Source organism: Argiope bruennichi, chromosome 3 (assembly GCF_947563725.1).
Source record: "Argiope bruennichi chromosome 3, qqArgBrue1.1, whole genome shotgun sequence".
NCBI classification, from domain to species: Eukaryota; Metazoa; Arthropoda; class Arachnida; order Araneae; family Araneidae; genus Argiope; species Argiope bruennichi.
In genome coordinates this window covers 47770882-47785677 of record NC_079153.1, presented here as the reverse complement: position 1 = coordinate 47785677, position 14796 = coordinate 47770882, and positions in this window count along the sequence as shown.

The following is a 14796-nucleotide window of genomic DNA, read 5'->3' as shown; positions in this document are numbered from 1 at the left end:
TAAAAATAAAAAATAATAATAAATGTAAATCGGCATAGAGTGAATGTATTCCCTTAATTATTTAACTTGTTTTTCTTCTTCTTCTCAAAAATATCGTTTCAAAAAATTATATGAATAGTTTTAGGAATAAATGATTTTTTTCTGGAGATTAATTTTTTTATATATATAGAAAAAATAAGAAATATTTAGATATATTTTTAAAGAATTAAACCTGGATTTATTTTTGTATATCTTATGGATTCATTTTTAAACTCTTCTTTCAATACGTTTAATTTATTTTCAATTAAAAAGTTTTATTTCATCCGAATTCCAATCTCGTTATTTCGTCCTCTTTTTTTTATTTTTTTAAAAGCATTTCAGTGTCTAATGTTAACTATCTAATGTATGTGTAACATCCTAATGGAAGTTCGTGTGCTCTAATATCAATTTATTTCGATATGCATTCAATAAGGAATTTATTTGAAGAGTATAATTATGGAAATTGGAAAGCATAGAACTGATATTTGAATTAAGGAAATAAATGATTTTTTTTATCTGTACAAAAAAAAAGAGTTAAAAGCATTTCAGTGTCTAATGTTAACTATCTAATGTATGTGTAACATCCTAATGGAAGTTCGTGTGCTCTAAAATCAATTTATTTCGATATGCATTCAATAAGGAATTTATTTGAAGAGTATATTTATGGAAATTGGAAAGCATAGAACTGATATTTGAATTAAGGAAATAAATGATTTTTTTTATCTGTACAAAAAAAAAGAGTTAAAAGCATTTCAGTGTCTAATGTTAACTATCTAATGTATGTGTAACATCCTAATGGAAGTTCGTGTGCTCTAAAATCAATTTATTTCGATATGCATTCAATAAGGAATTTATTTGAAGAGTATAATTATGGAAATTGGAAAGCATAGAACTGATATTTGAATTAAGGAAATAAATGATTTTTTTTATCTGTACAAAAAAAAAGAGTTAAAAGCATTTCAGTGTCTAATGTTAACTATCTAATGTATGTGTAACATCCTAATGGAAGTTCGTGTGCTCTAAAATCAATTTATTTCGATATGCATTCAATAAGGAATTTATTTGAAGAGTATAATTATGGAAATTGGAAAGCATAGAACTGATATTTGAATTAAGGAAATAAATGATTTTTTTTATCTGTACAAAAAAAAAGAGTTAAAAGCATTTCAGTGTCTAATGTTAACTATCTAATGTATGTGTAACATCCTAATGGAAGTTCGTGTGCTCTAAAATCAATTTATTTCGATATGCATTCAATAAGGAATTTATTTGAAGAGTATAATTATGGAAATTGGAAAGCATAGAACTGATATTTGAATTAAGGAAATTAATGATTTTTTTTATCTGTACAAAAAAAAAGAGTTAAAAGCATTTCAGTGTCTAATGTTAACTATCTAATGTATGTGTAACATCCTAATGGAAGTTCGTGTGCTCTAAAATCAATTTATTTCGATATGCATTCAATAAGGAATTTATTTGAAGAGTATAATTATGGAAATTGGAAAGCATAGAACTGATATTTGAATTAAGGAAATAAATGATTTTTTTTATCTGTACAAAAAAAAAGAGTTAAAAGCATTTCAGTGTCTAATGTTAACTATCTAATGTATGTGTAACATCCTAATGGAAGTTCGTGTGCTCTAAAATCAATTTATTTCGATATGCATTCAATAAGGAATTTATTTGAAGAGTATAATTATGGAAATTGGAAAGCATAGAACTGATATTTGAATTAAGGAAATAAATGATTTTTTTTATCTGTACAAAAAAAAAGAGTTAAAAGCATTTCAGTGTCTAATGTTAACTATCTAATGTATGTGTAACATCCTAATGGAAGTTCGTGTGCTCTAAAATCAATTTATTTCGATATGCATTCAATAAGGAATTTATTTGAAGAGTATAATTATGGAAATTGGAAAGCATAGAACTGATATTTGAATTAAGGAAATAAATGATTTTTTTTATCTGTACAAAAAAAAAGAGTTAAAAGCATTTCAGTGTCTAATGTTAACTATCTAATGTATGTGTAACATCCTAATGGAAGTTCGTGTGCTCTAAAATCAATTTATTTCGATATGCATTCAATAAGGAATTTATTTGAAGAGTATAATTATGGAAATTGGAAAGCATAGAACTGATATTTGAATTAAGGAAATAAATGATTTTTTTTATCTGTACAAAAAAAAGAGTTAAAAGCATTTCAGTGTCTAATGTTAACTATCTAATGTATGTGTAACATCCTAATGGAAGTTCGTGTGCTCTAAAATCAATTTATTTCGATATGCATTCAATAAGGAATTTATTTGAAGAGTATAATTATGGAAATTGGAAAGCATAGAACTGATATTTGAATTAAGGAAATAAATGATTTTTTTTATCTGTACAAAAAAAAAGAGTTAAAAGCATTTCAGTGTCTAATGTTAACTATCTAATGTATGTGTAACATCCTAATGGAAGTTCGTGTGCTCTAAAATCAATTTATTTCGATATGCATTCAATAAGGAATTTATTTGAAGAGTATAATTATGGAAATTGGAAAGCATAGAACTGATATTTGAATTAAGGAAATAAATGATTTTTTTTATCTGTACAAAAAAAAGAGTTAAAAGCATTTCAGTGTCTAATGTTAACTATCTAATGTATGTGTAACATCCTAATGGAAGTTCGTGTGCTCTAAAATCAATTTATTTCGATATGCATTCAATAAGGAATTTATTTGAAGAGTATAATTATGGAAATTGGAAAGCATAGAACTGATATTTGAATTAAGGAAATAAATGATTTTTTTTATCTGTACAAAAAAAAAGAGTTAAAAGCATTTCAGTGTCTAATGTTAACTATCTAATGTATGTGTAACATCCTAATGGAAGTTCGTGTGCTCTAAAATCAATTTATTTCGATATGCATTCAATAAGGAATTTATTTGAAGAGTATAATTATGGAAATTGGAAAGCATGGGACTTATATTTGAATTAAAGAAATAAGTGATATTTTATCTACAAAAAAAAGTTCCTTATTGCTTGTATTTTCATAAAAAATATCAACACAAATCGGTCAGAAATATTTAACAATTTATATTTCCTTATCATTAACATTCCAGCGACATTTCATAGAAATGTTTCATATATATATATATATATATATATATATATATATATAGTAACCAATCTAAAGGTAAGAAATATTTTGAAAACGAAACGAAAATGAAACGAAATACTTTCGGAATCGCAACTAAAAATTATTTCTTATTCAAACTAAAACCAAATAAGGAACAGGAAAAACTTCAAAGTATTTAGAGAGCGCAAATGCAGCTACTTCTAAAACACAGATGAATTGAGACAAAAGTATTAAAATCAAGTTAATAGGAAAATAAAATAAACCAAATAAAAATTAAACCAAATTAAAAAAATTAAACCAAATTAAAAATATTAAACTAAATAAAAAAGAATCCGCCCTGAAGACTTTTTCAAGGGTCACCCTCAGGCAGGGATTCAAAAAAAGAAATTTTTTCTGTGAGGGAATGCAGACAAGAAAGTCTAATAATGATTCCTCGTGACCCAAAAATCCCCTGAAATTAAGCCCAAGAGATATACCATTTTAACAGAAAGGACAATACAAAACAACAAATTAGAAGAAAATAACCACTAATAAGTAAAAATACAATAACAAAAATAACAATAAAAACAAAAATACCATAAAATAAAACTTATATATATATATATATATATATATATATATACGAATTAAGTGTTAATTTTTGTTTTAATAACATATATTTTACATATTTTAAAAGAATCTTTCTCAAATTATTCATAGGGTATTAATTTGCTGAGAAACTTGCTTTTGATTAGTTTTCATCATTTTATATCAGTTGTAGGAAAAGTAGAAGTTTTCAAGCTTATTCAACTTAATCTTGGTATTTTTGTCTAAATTTATTAAGTTTTGGTAGGTCACACTGCGATAAGGAAAATTATAAACTATAATTGTTTTAAAAAGCTTGAGTGGTCGTTCACTGAATTTTGATCAGTAAGAAAGGATGTGCAATATTGTTTCTAACATTAAGGATTAAAGTTCATAATGAGAAAATGTAAATGATTTTTAATTTGGAAAATAAAAATGATTTTTGTATTTGCAAAAATAATGGCAATCATTTTTTAAAGGAAAAGAGCAAAATTTAATTTCAATATAAAAAAATAAATATATATTTAAAGTATCATCTATCTTAAATGTACTATTCTGTATCATTTAGATGTATAGAAAATATATGGAATGGGATTTTAAATGTGTCATTTTAATAATTCGTATAAAATGATTTATAAATTCTGAAGATAAAATTATTTATGAAAATAAAATTTACTATACAAAAATTATAAATAGTCGTAAGAATTGAAATGAATATGACAGCCTATTCAGTCCTTTTGAATATTATAAAATCAATAATCTTTCCTATTTCTGGAAATCTTTTGTCGTGTTTGAGAAATTACATTATACATTAATATTATGATCTCTTCATAATCTTTATTTTGAGATTCATTTACTAGCCTATTCATAAATATGCATAGCTCAATATTATTACAGAGATCACCTGCTGGATGTGCAATAATATGTTCAACAAATCTCAACGCTTTATTTCCAAAAAAATATAGAATTTAAACATAAATAAGAACACAAATCTGTAAAAAAAAAAAGAGTAACTGCAGAAATCAACAACACTTAAGAAGTAAAAAAATCCCTCTAAGACAACCATAATAACACTCTACACTTACATAATTTATATAATAAAATTTTTCCTTTACAATTTTAAGATACAAATTCAAATAATTCTAAAAAAATAAATGTTAAATATTAAAAGATGCGGTTTTTGTAATCGAATGTAATTACAAAATTAAATTTATGTAATTTTGTAATTTAAAATTGAATTTTATATGAATATAGAGATATTCACAAGTAAAATTTTAGTATGAAATCCATTTTCCATTAATTATTTCTAAAAACAATCACATTATTTAAATTATCTTATTTTAAGAAAGATTTAATAGGTTAAAGAATTAAAATAAATCAAGCAATTTTTGTAATATGCAGATTTATTTAATACTATATATCGAATATATTTCCTAATTAAAAACTGAATTATTTAATTTTATTTTTATTTTATTAAATATTTAATTGATATATAAATTTAATATTTAATACAATAAAAATATTTGTATATTCATATAAAGCAGTATAATATTTCTATTATAAAATATAATTATTAATATATAATCCTTTATATAAATATTTATATATTAATATAAAGGTTATTTTTTTACATATTTCAGACATATTTTGACTCTTAATAATTAAATTTCAACAATTCAAAATTTAATCCAAACCTAAATATTTCATTGGCATTTAATTTAATACTGAATTTCCGAGAATCCATAAATCTATCAGTGAATTTAAAGCAGTTGAATCCATAAGCTTTGTGGATTCAAAAGTAATTCAACATGATTATATAATTTCTAAATAGAATACGCTAATTTATTGCAGACAGCTTTAGTTATATTATTTAGTTTGCGAGAGCTATTTTGGAATCGATCTCGTAATTTTGGACGGGTTGAGAAAGATGATATGTGAACTGTCATCCTCTCTCCAAACTTCCGCACTCTATCGAAGATACCAGAGAAATATGCTGTTATGATTGTAAAATATGAACCAGACCTATTAAATATGCATGATGGATATTTTTATTAGAGTAAAGTTTCTAACCTGGTTACTGATCCTCTTATCTTCCCTCTGGCTGCAAAATTGGGCTATAAACTGTCGCAGGCAAGGCATTATTGATATATAAAAGATTAAAATATCGCAAAGTTTTTGTAGGATGAAAAATAATTTAAAAAAAAATGAAAATTAAGAATAAATTTTGAACTCAACAATATTGCATACGATTTGCATGCGATTTTAAAATGCGATATATTTAAGACCAATTTAACATTTTGCATTTTTATAATAGAGTAAATAATTAAATTCTTAATTTTTATAATATATTAAATTAGATTTTCATAACTAGGCATTACACTGATTTAGAATTTTTTCAAAGCGTTGTAACATTTTACTGAAAATTAAAGGGTAAGTATTTAAACTAATATTATTCAATGTTCTATGAACATAATTCTTTTCGGTGTATTCATTAGAATTTGCATAATTATTTAATACATAAATTTCTAACTTTTTTCATAATTAAAAGATGCATTATTATAAATTCCAATAGTCCTTTAGAATTCAAGTCATGAATTAACAACTACGATATATTGTGGATCTCTTGATTAATTCCAAAACAGATATGCATTTCAATTACTTAACAGTAATTCCTGAAGAAATAGCTTTAATAAGAGACAGTAATAATATGATATAATTTTCTCATTAAAAATCTGCGGTGCGGAAATTCCATGGAATTCTTAAAAGTTACTATGATATTCTAAATTATCGGGAAAATTCTTAATCATAGATCGATTTATAGATCGATAGATACTTTTGTTGAACTAACATCTTTATCACCCAACTCTGATAGAATCAGCCTAAAAGGAGTACTTGGACAAAAAGAGATAATTTGATCTCATCGAAAGATTGCAAGTAATAGGTGATGGTAAGTAACTTGACTTGAAATAGTCTGATTACACTGTAAGTATTCAGTTATTGTCTCGAATAAACATTTGATCTATATGAAATCAACAGTGGATAATCTCATACATATAAAATAAATAATCTATTCATTAGCTTGAACATTTTCTTCACAAATAAGAATTTTTTTTTTGTTAAACATATTAAATTTGTATTATTTGTACATAAATAAGGCAGGGTTGCTATTTTTATCTTTGGATTGGAGGAACATTCTTAATAAATGACTTAATTCCTTAGCTTGTAGGTGTGACGATTTATAAAAAAAAATATCTATGAAATATATATAAAATTAGTATAAATATCTATACATTAGAAACTGGTTTTATCTTTATAGATGAAATTCATATAAGAAGTTATAAATTTGAATTATAATTTCTATTTATTAATTTTAGGTATACAGAGGTTTGTTTTTTACTTTCTTATATACAAAATATAGGGAAAATATTATAATCGCTAAAAAATTCAAACCAAGGTTTTGACAAATCTCCATATTTTAAATCTCCCTCAATTCGAAAAATGCACTTTTGCTTTTTTGTCTTTGACAAAGATAACTTGAAACATCCTTTCAACTAGACAGATAAATTTGTATACAGCTTTTACATCTAATTTGCAATTTCTATCCGCTGAGAGTTGTTGGAATTTAAGTAAACACAATGAATTAAAAACAGAAAAAGCTATAAAAATAAAATTCTAGGTCTTTTCCGTTCGCCAGACGCAAATGTCGCTAATTGTGAACCAAACGCGAATTTGGCGTAAAAAATTTGGCAGAATTCTACATTTTCTTGCAATTTTTCGCTTGCTCCCGGCTAACGGAAAAGTACCAAATTCTGTACACATATTTACAATCCATGGTGTCGACACCTGTCAAATTTTGATCAAAATCCAATAAGGGTTGTGTTCCAACTGTTCAAGTCCCAAAATCCCAACTGACATTGTGTCAGTCTTCACTTTCAAAAATATATAAATATGATGATAGAAAAACGCAATGACTTAAATATATCATATCTGATATATTATCTTGTGACTGGAAGTCTTATTTTGTGTTTTTATAAATTGGGAGGAGCGTTTCTAAATCCCAAATTCTAGTTTTGAATATCTTTAACCTCATGCCAGGAATTAATCGCCAGAAAACTCGCCAAGGATTCAAAATTCAAGTCAAGGTTTAATAAAGGTTTTCAAGTCAAGGTTTTCATAATTATTATACATGAATGCTATGCAAAGCTTTTCTGGGATAGCACCTTTATTATAGAGTATGCGAGGAAGTTTCAGGGAGACCACTCACATTGGCTCATTTAATGACTTTAACTATCGAATAAAATACATGCTTTTTGTCATTTTAGAAGTTAAATAAAGACTAAAGACTTACATTAGTCATAGAAGAATTAAATTAAATTTACATTTTTAAAAGTGATTAAAATTAGATTAAACTTAGAGTTAAATTAAATTGGATATCTCTTTACTTGAAACTGAAGGAATTGTGAATATAATAATACAATAATATATACATAAAATTAAATATCTTTCTACGTTATGCATAAATGAAGAATACTTTTATACGTTTTGAGAAATCATTAATTCTGACTACTTTTCCAAAAATAAAGTCATCTTATTGATTAATTTTATTAAAAAAATATAATTTTCAACTTTAAATATAAACTCGTGTTCTCAATCACAAAACCTAAACTTTAATTTTTTCGAAAAGTCACCATTCTTATATCGTTTTATGCCCAAAATAAATTCTCAAAATATTCTTTGAATAATTAAATATTTTCTGACGCATGTTTCAACATTAAATGGTATTCAAGAAACCTTGCATATTTCTTTGGGTTTTAATACTCACGATTTGAAGAAATTTAAAGAATAGTAATTCAACTCAAATGCAAAGTGTTTTCTTTCCCTAGAACGTAGATATGAATACGACTTTTTATATGTAATCCTCAATCAGAATGGAAGAATCTTTCATGGTATATAAAAAAAACCCATTTATTTGGAAGTTTCTTTTGATCAAAAGAAATTCTATAGATTTAAATCAAGATATTGCATTAGATCCTCGTCAATATCTCTGAAATCTTTACAGAATCTGTTTCATTAAAAAATCCTCATTATTAATGGATAGTTTAATTCAGTGAATAAAATAAATAGGAGACATATGAATATTAAAGACTTTTTCATAGGAAAGACATCTAAAGGTTTTCAATCTTCGAACAGGTTTTCTTTTCAAATCGCATTTCAAAGAAATGAAATGGACATTTTACATAAATTCATCAAATGATTGAAATTAAATTGAATCATTTTTACTCATAAGGATTTTCTAAGAGAATTTTATTAATTTAAATGCCAGATTATATTAAAATATTTTTAATCATATATTTTTTTCGTGTTTTTATTCCAAATTGAATGCTAGAAGTTTAATTTGAAATTTTTCTGAATATATTTAATTGCATTTATAATCTGAATACATATAATTAATAAAACAATTTCCTCATTTGTAAAATCATCTAAAATATTTCTTACAGTTAATTCAGTTACCACTCAAAGAAATAATATTAAATTTTAATCCATTAATTAACATTTTAGTCTTTGATATACTTTTATGCCTATAGTACTTTTTGAACAATGGTTTAATAAAATGTAAAATTATTCATCTTAAATGTATTAGTTTTAAAAAGAATAATTATATTAAGAAGTAAGCAATTTTAAGAAATAATTTTAAATAGAGTGAATGGTTATTAAAAAGAATACAGAAATTGTCAACATACATAATTATATTGTATTATGGATTTTAGAAAAATGTTTAACAAAATGAAATTTCTTACGCCCATTTTACTTTCCACTTGGAAAAGCATTTCAGTATTGTCTTAAAAATAATTACTATAAAGTAATACATTTACTAGACTCTGAATACAAAGTTATAAGCAGATTGATAACAAAAACCTATTAAATTTGAAGTTTAGAAGCATTTATTAGTCATGAATAGTTAGTCATTATTCAATTTAATTTAAAATTTGTATTTTAAATAATAACTAGCTGGAAATAAACAAATAGCAACAAGCTTGCAGTTATTCTTCCAGAAAACTGTACTAATAATTAAGCCTATATTTGACGTTTTTCAATTTAATTTAATCGCTGCGATTGAAACAACTTTAAGAAAATAGGGAGGAACATCGTAATATGTATCTCTTGTGTGACAGATTATTTGCCTAAGAATAAATCAAAAAATAAAATATATAACATCTTTACGACATCTGCATCAAATTTACAAATTTTGTAGATTTAAAAAAAACAAAAAACAAAAATCTATTATTATTTTACCTTTACACTGTTTATGTTAATTATTTCACAGTTACATTATTTCGTATAACGCGCCTGATACTAAATTTGTAAATTCTATATTTATAAAATAAATACCATTTAAGAATTAATATAACTTTAATGCACTAATCACGGAAATTTAAAATTTTAATATATTTTAAAATTACATTATTGTTAAAAAGATTTCTTTTTATCATTTATGGATACAGCCGCAAGTAATCGTATATAATTGCTAATAATATCCAAAATTCTCAATTGTTTCAAAATTTTAGCTAAATGTTTCATTGTATTATCTACTGTTTTCAATCATTTTTACTGAAAACGTTTTTATTGAATTAATAGAAGCAACAATTAAATAATACTTTTAATTATAATTTTCAAAAATGAATATTACCGAAGCCGTACATGTATAGCCGTATATATATATATATATATATATATATATATATATATATATATATATATATATATATATATATATATATATATATATATATATATATATATATATATATATATATATATATATATATATATATATATATATATATATATATATATATATATATGTATGTATGTATAACCAATCTAACCACTACTATAACTCACTACTATACAGCCATCTAATCATTTATATTTTTATTCAAATTTTCATGAATTACAAAATGATAAAAAAGGTAATACTAGCGAGCTTATAACAAGGATCGGGTGAAGTTTCTGCTAAAAAAAATTTCCAAGCATTAAAATATAATGATTACCTAAATGTGCAGGCATTCAAAATATTTCTGGTAGAAAATATAAAATAATCGGGGCATATCTCACATCTCTCCAATGCCGAAAAAGAAGGAAACGCTATCCATTTTGGGCAAAATCATGATCCGTTCCTCGAAATTAATCAGAATAACTTCGTCCTCTTAAATTGTCCTCTCTGCTTCTTTTTCTAATAAGGAAAATATAAGAGTATTATAGCTAAGGATATATATAATTTCCATGACATATTATATCTAAATTTTTCAGACTAATGGGTGGAACAGATTGGGGCAGAAATGCTCTGTGAAGTACTGAAGCTAAGATGTTTCAAGGACTGGGTCGTTGGAAACGTTCTTCAATTTTTAGCTATATTTGATGCGCACTCTTCAAAATGTGGATGATTCATTTTCTTTTTTTTTTCGCTCTTTTGTGCTTCACTTAATCATAAAAATAAAATTAGAGTTGATTTTGAAGGAAAAGCATGGATAAAAAGGCAAGGAGAAGCAACTTATGTCAGAGGTTCAGAAATTATTTGAAAAATAAATAGTGATAAGCATATCATGACATAGATAAAAGCTATGGTTCACAACTACAAAGTAGAATTATGTTTCATTTGTTTGTTGCTTTATTAAACAAATTTTAGTTAATTTAAAGAATAATGTTATTCCTTAAAAAGCATTTAATTAGTTTTTTTATATAATAGGAAGATAAAGATCCAATATCTTATTGGCTTAAATTTTTTTTATTAATTAAATTTTTTTTAAATACTTCAAACTATTATGTATTATTCATAAAATAGTCCTTGTCTTTGTTTACGCCTTGGAAAGAGAGGTTGATTAGTTTTTATTCTGCACTTCATGAAAATAAATATCTCATAAACGTTCTTAAAGAAATTCCATAAACTGAAATATTCTCTACTTTTCTGTAATTACTAACTTTTTTTTGTATTCTTCATTTATTGTAGTGACCCTAGTTTCTATTATTGTAATGTTTATTTTAATTTTAGTGTACTGATTTCCTTTATGCAGTGAAAGGTAGGCTATCCAGAGGGTTCATTTTATTAGTTTAAAGACAAAAATGACAGTTCTTTTGGTTCGTGATGCTTATCTGGCAATTATGCAGATTTCATGAAAATATAATTATTTTAATAACGTTTATTTCCATTGTACGTATTTTCTACTATTTGCCATCGTGGTCATGTTATTTTCACTTGTCGTTTCATGACTATTAGTCGAATTCCATGAAAATAAAATTAAAAATTATCAATTAAGGTTTTAATTTTCATATTTTCATTCAAATAATTGTTTTATTATATAACATACATAATTTATCTGATGAGTAAAGTAAAGTGGATTTGAAGTATCGATATATAATGTTGCAAAGAGAGAGAAGGTCACAGCCAAATTCGTTGGCATTCTATGCAGTTCAAAAAGATGTAGAGATTTCCCTAAAATTCTATAAAAATGAAAACTAACAAAATATGTCAAATTATGTAAAAGAGAGAGAGAGAGAGAGAGAGAATCTCACCACAAGTCACTTTCCCTCTTGAAGACTCTTTTATAGTTTGGATTCCGAAAAGTCTGTGTTACAAAGTGATATTCAAACCCGGCTATTATTTTATTTGAAGCATGTGACCTCTTGTTATAAAGTTCTCATCTTTTTTTGTTTAAAACATAATTAATTGTTAAAACATAATTTAATTGCTGACTTTATAAATGAAATTTAAAAAAAGAAATGCCAAATGTTTAAATTGATTTTGTAATTTGAAAAAATGACATCCAAAATAATTATGCAAATAACACCCGAGTGGGGTTATTTTTAAAATATTCTTTTGAAAAGTAATTAATCTTAAATGAAAACTAATAATACAAGAATCATTGTTACATTTGTAAAGTTATTTCAGATGAATAAATAGTTTCTAGATTAAAAAAGAATTAGCAAAATATGAAAATGAAAAGAGCACACTCTTAATTTACGTAAGAAAATAGCGAAATACTCCTTTTTCACATTTACATTTGCAGCTACAAAACTTCGAACATTTGAAAATAAATAAAGTGAACATACTTATTTCCTCCCTTTCAAATTAAATTATAACAAAAAGTTTCATACATCATTAATTTAATTTCATACTGAAATCTATTATTTTGAAGTTTGGAACATATTGTTTAAATTTGAATCTTGTTTATTTTTAATGGCTGTTTGTCTAAAAAAAAGAAATAAAATCAATAAGAATTTTTAAAAAAATCCGACAAAAGCATGCAAGTACATAATAATTGTTTAGTAATAAATGGCGATAGCTAAACATAAACTTTTTTATTAGGAATACAAATTTCAATCTTGAAAGAATTTTGTGCTGCCAATAAACATGTATCAAACATTAAATTTAGAATTTAAAAATTCATGTAAAAAAAGCAGATTTACTAGCAAATAATCATTAATAGTCGAAAAAAACAACACATTACCAAGAACACTTTTTCTCAGCATTTGACTAATATTGATGTTCTAAAAAATGAAAATTGTGTTGTGGGTGTGAAAATAATGCAATTTAATATTTGTATAAAAAATTGTATGCTCGTTCTAGTGATATCCATTTAGTTATGATTATTAATTTAAAGTCCGCAAAAATAAATAAAATGAGACAAACAGGTTTAGAAAGGTGCAAACAGAAATCCAACAAAGCAATTTAAAACACTCAATTTTTAAAAAGATATTAAATAAATTTTTACTTTTAAAAATATAATTTTAGACGAAAAGCTTTTGAAAACTTTCATGAGTTTTATCATAAATATATTTCATATTCCATTGTTATTTTTAGACCAGAATTTTATAATCCAGACTTTAAATATGCATTGAAAAATTCTCAAATTCATGAGTTGAATATTATTCTACAACAATCATTCATAAAATGCTTTGATGTTTTAAAATATGAATAAATTTAAATACAGAAATAGGCAGAGACTTACTTATCCTAGCTATATTTCTTATCCAAGTTTCACTGTGTCATATACTCTTGAAGCTCTATAAAAATATTTTGAAAAAAAATACAATAGAATTTCCGAATAATTTTAAAACGCTTCACTTTCTATGAGAGGTGAAATCGGAAGGAAAAAATCTGCTAAATTTTACTGTACACATACTTGTAAAGTGTCTGATTACTTATGTTTGTCTGTATTCTATTATATCTATAGAAGTTAATTCACTGAAGCTGAAACAATGAATTACTGATTTGAACGTGATAGGAATTTCTTAACAGAATTTATTACACATATATTATTTATAATATTTCATCAGATTTTTTTTTAATTCTTTTCAACGTATAAAAAGTTATTTAAGACGAAGTTACTTTTCGAACTATGCATGCCTTCAGAAAAGAAATTTAACCGAAAAGAACTTCAAAATAAAATTCCACGGCATTTCGATATATTATTCAAATATCCTATATTATGAAACAACTGACTATAGAACTGGAACTGGTTTACACATAACACTGACCTTATAAGGCATGTAGCCACATTTTAATTCTGTATAATGAGCTAAATTGGAAAAAAATTCTTAAATGTATTAGGAAAGATAGATTCATTGGATAATTGAGTTGTTTCTTTTCTTTTTTAAATGTTTGATATTTCTTTTATATTATGGAGAAAGTGCTTAAATGATTCATAATTTGATAACATGGTTTCAAAGGATGGATGAATAAATTAGCGCGGAGCGTCGGAATGGAAGGATTTTGATAATCTTGTATTGTCTAATATCATTTCCAAGAATTTCTAAAATTACATAGCAATCTAATTCACCTATTTCTTGTTAATTTCTTTTAATTTGCAAAAAAAATGTATTGAAAAATCAACACTTAAAACATTCCTTTAATTTTATAAAGGAAGGATAGTTTAAAAAAATCTAATAAAATAGTATCTATAAATTAGGGAATACCAACATTTTGTCGCAAAGATAAATTATTTGCTGATTTGAAGATATATTTAGAAAAAACAGACTGCCCTTAGGTAAAAAAAAAATATGATGCAATAAATGACAAATTTATAAATATACAGGAAT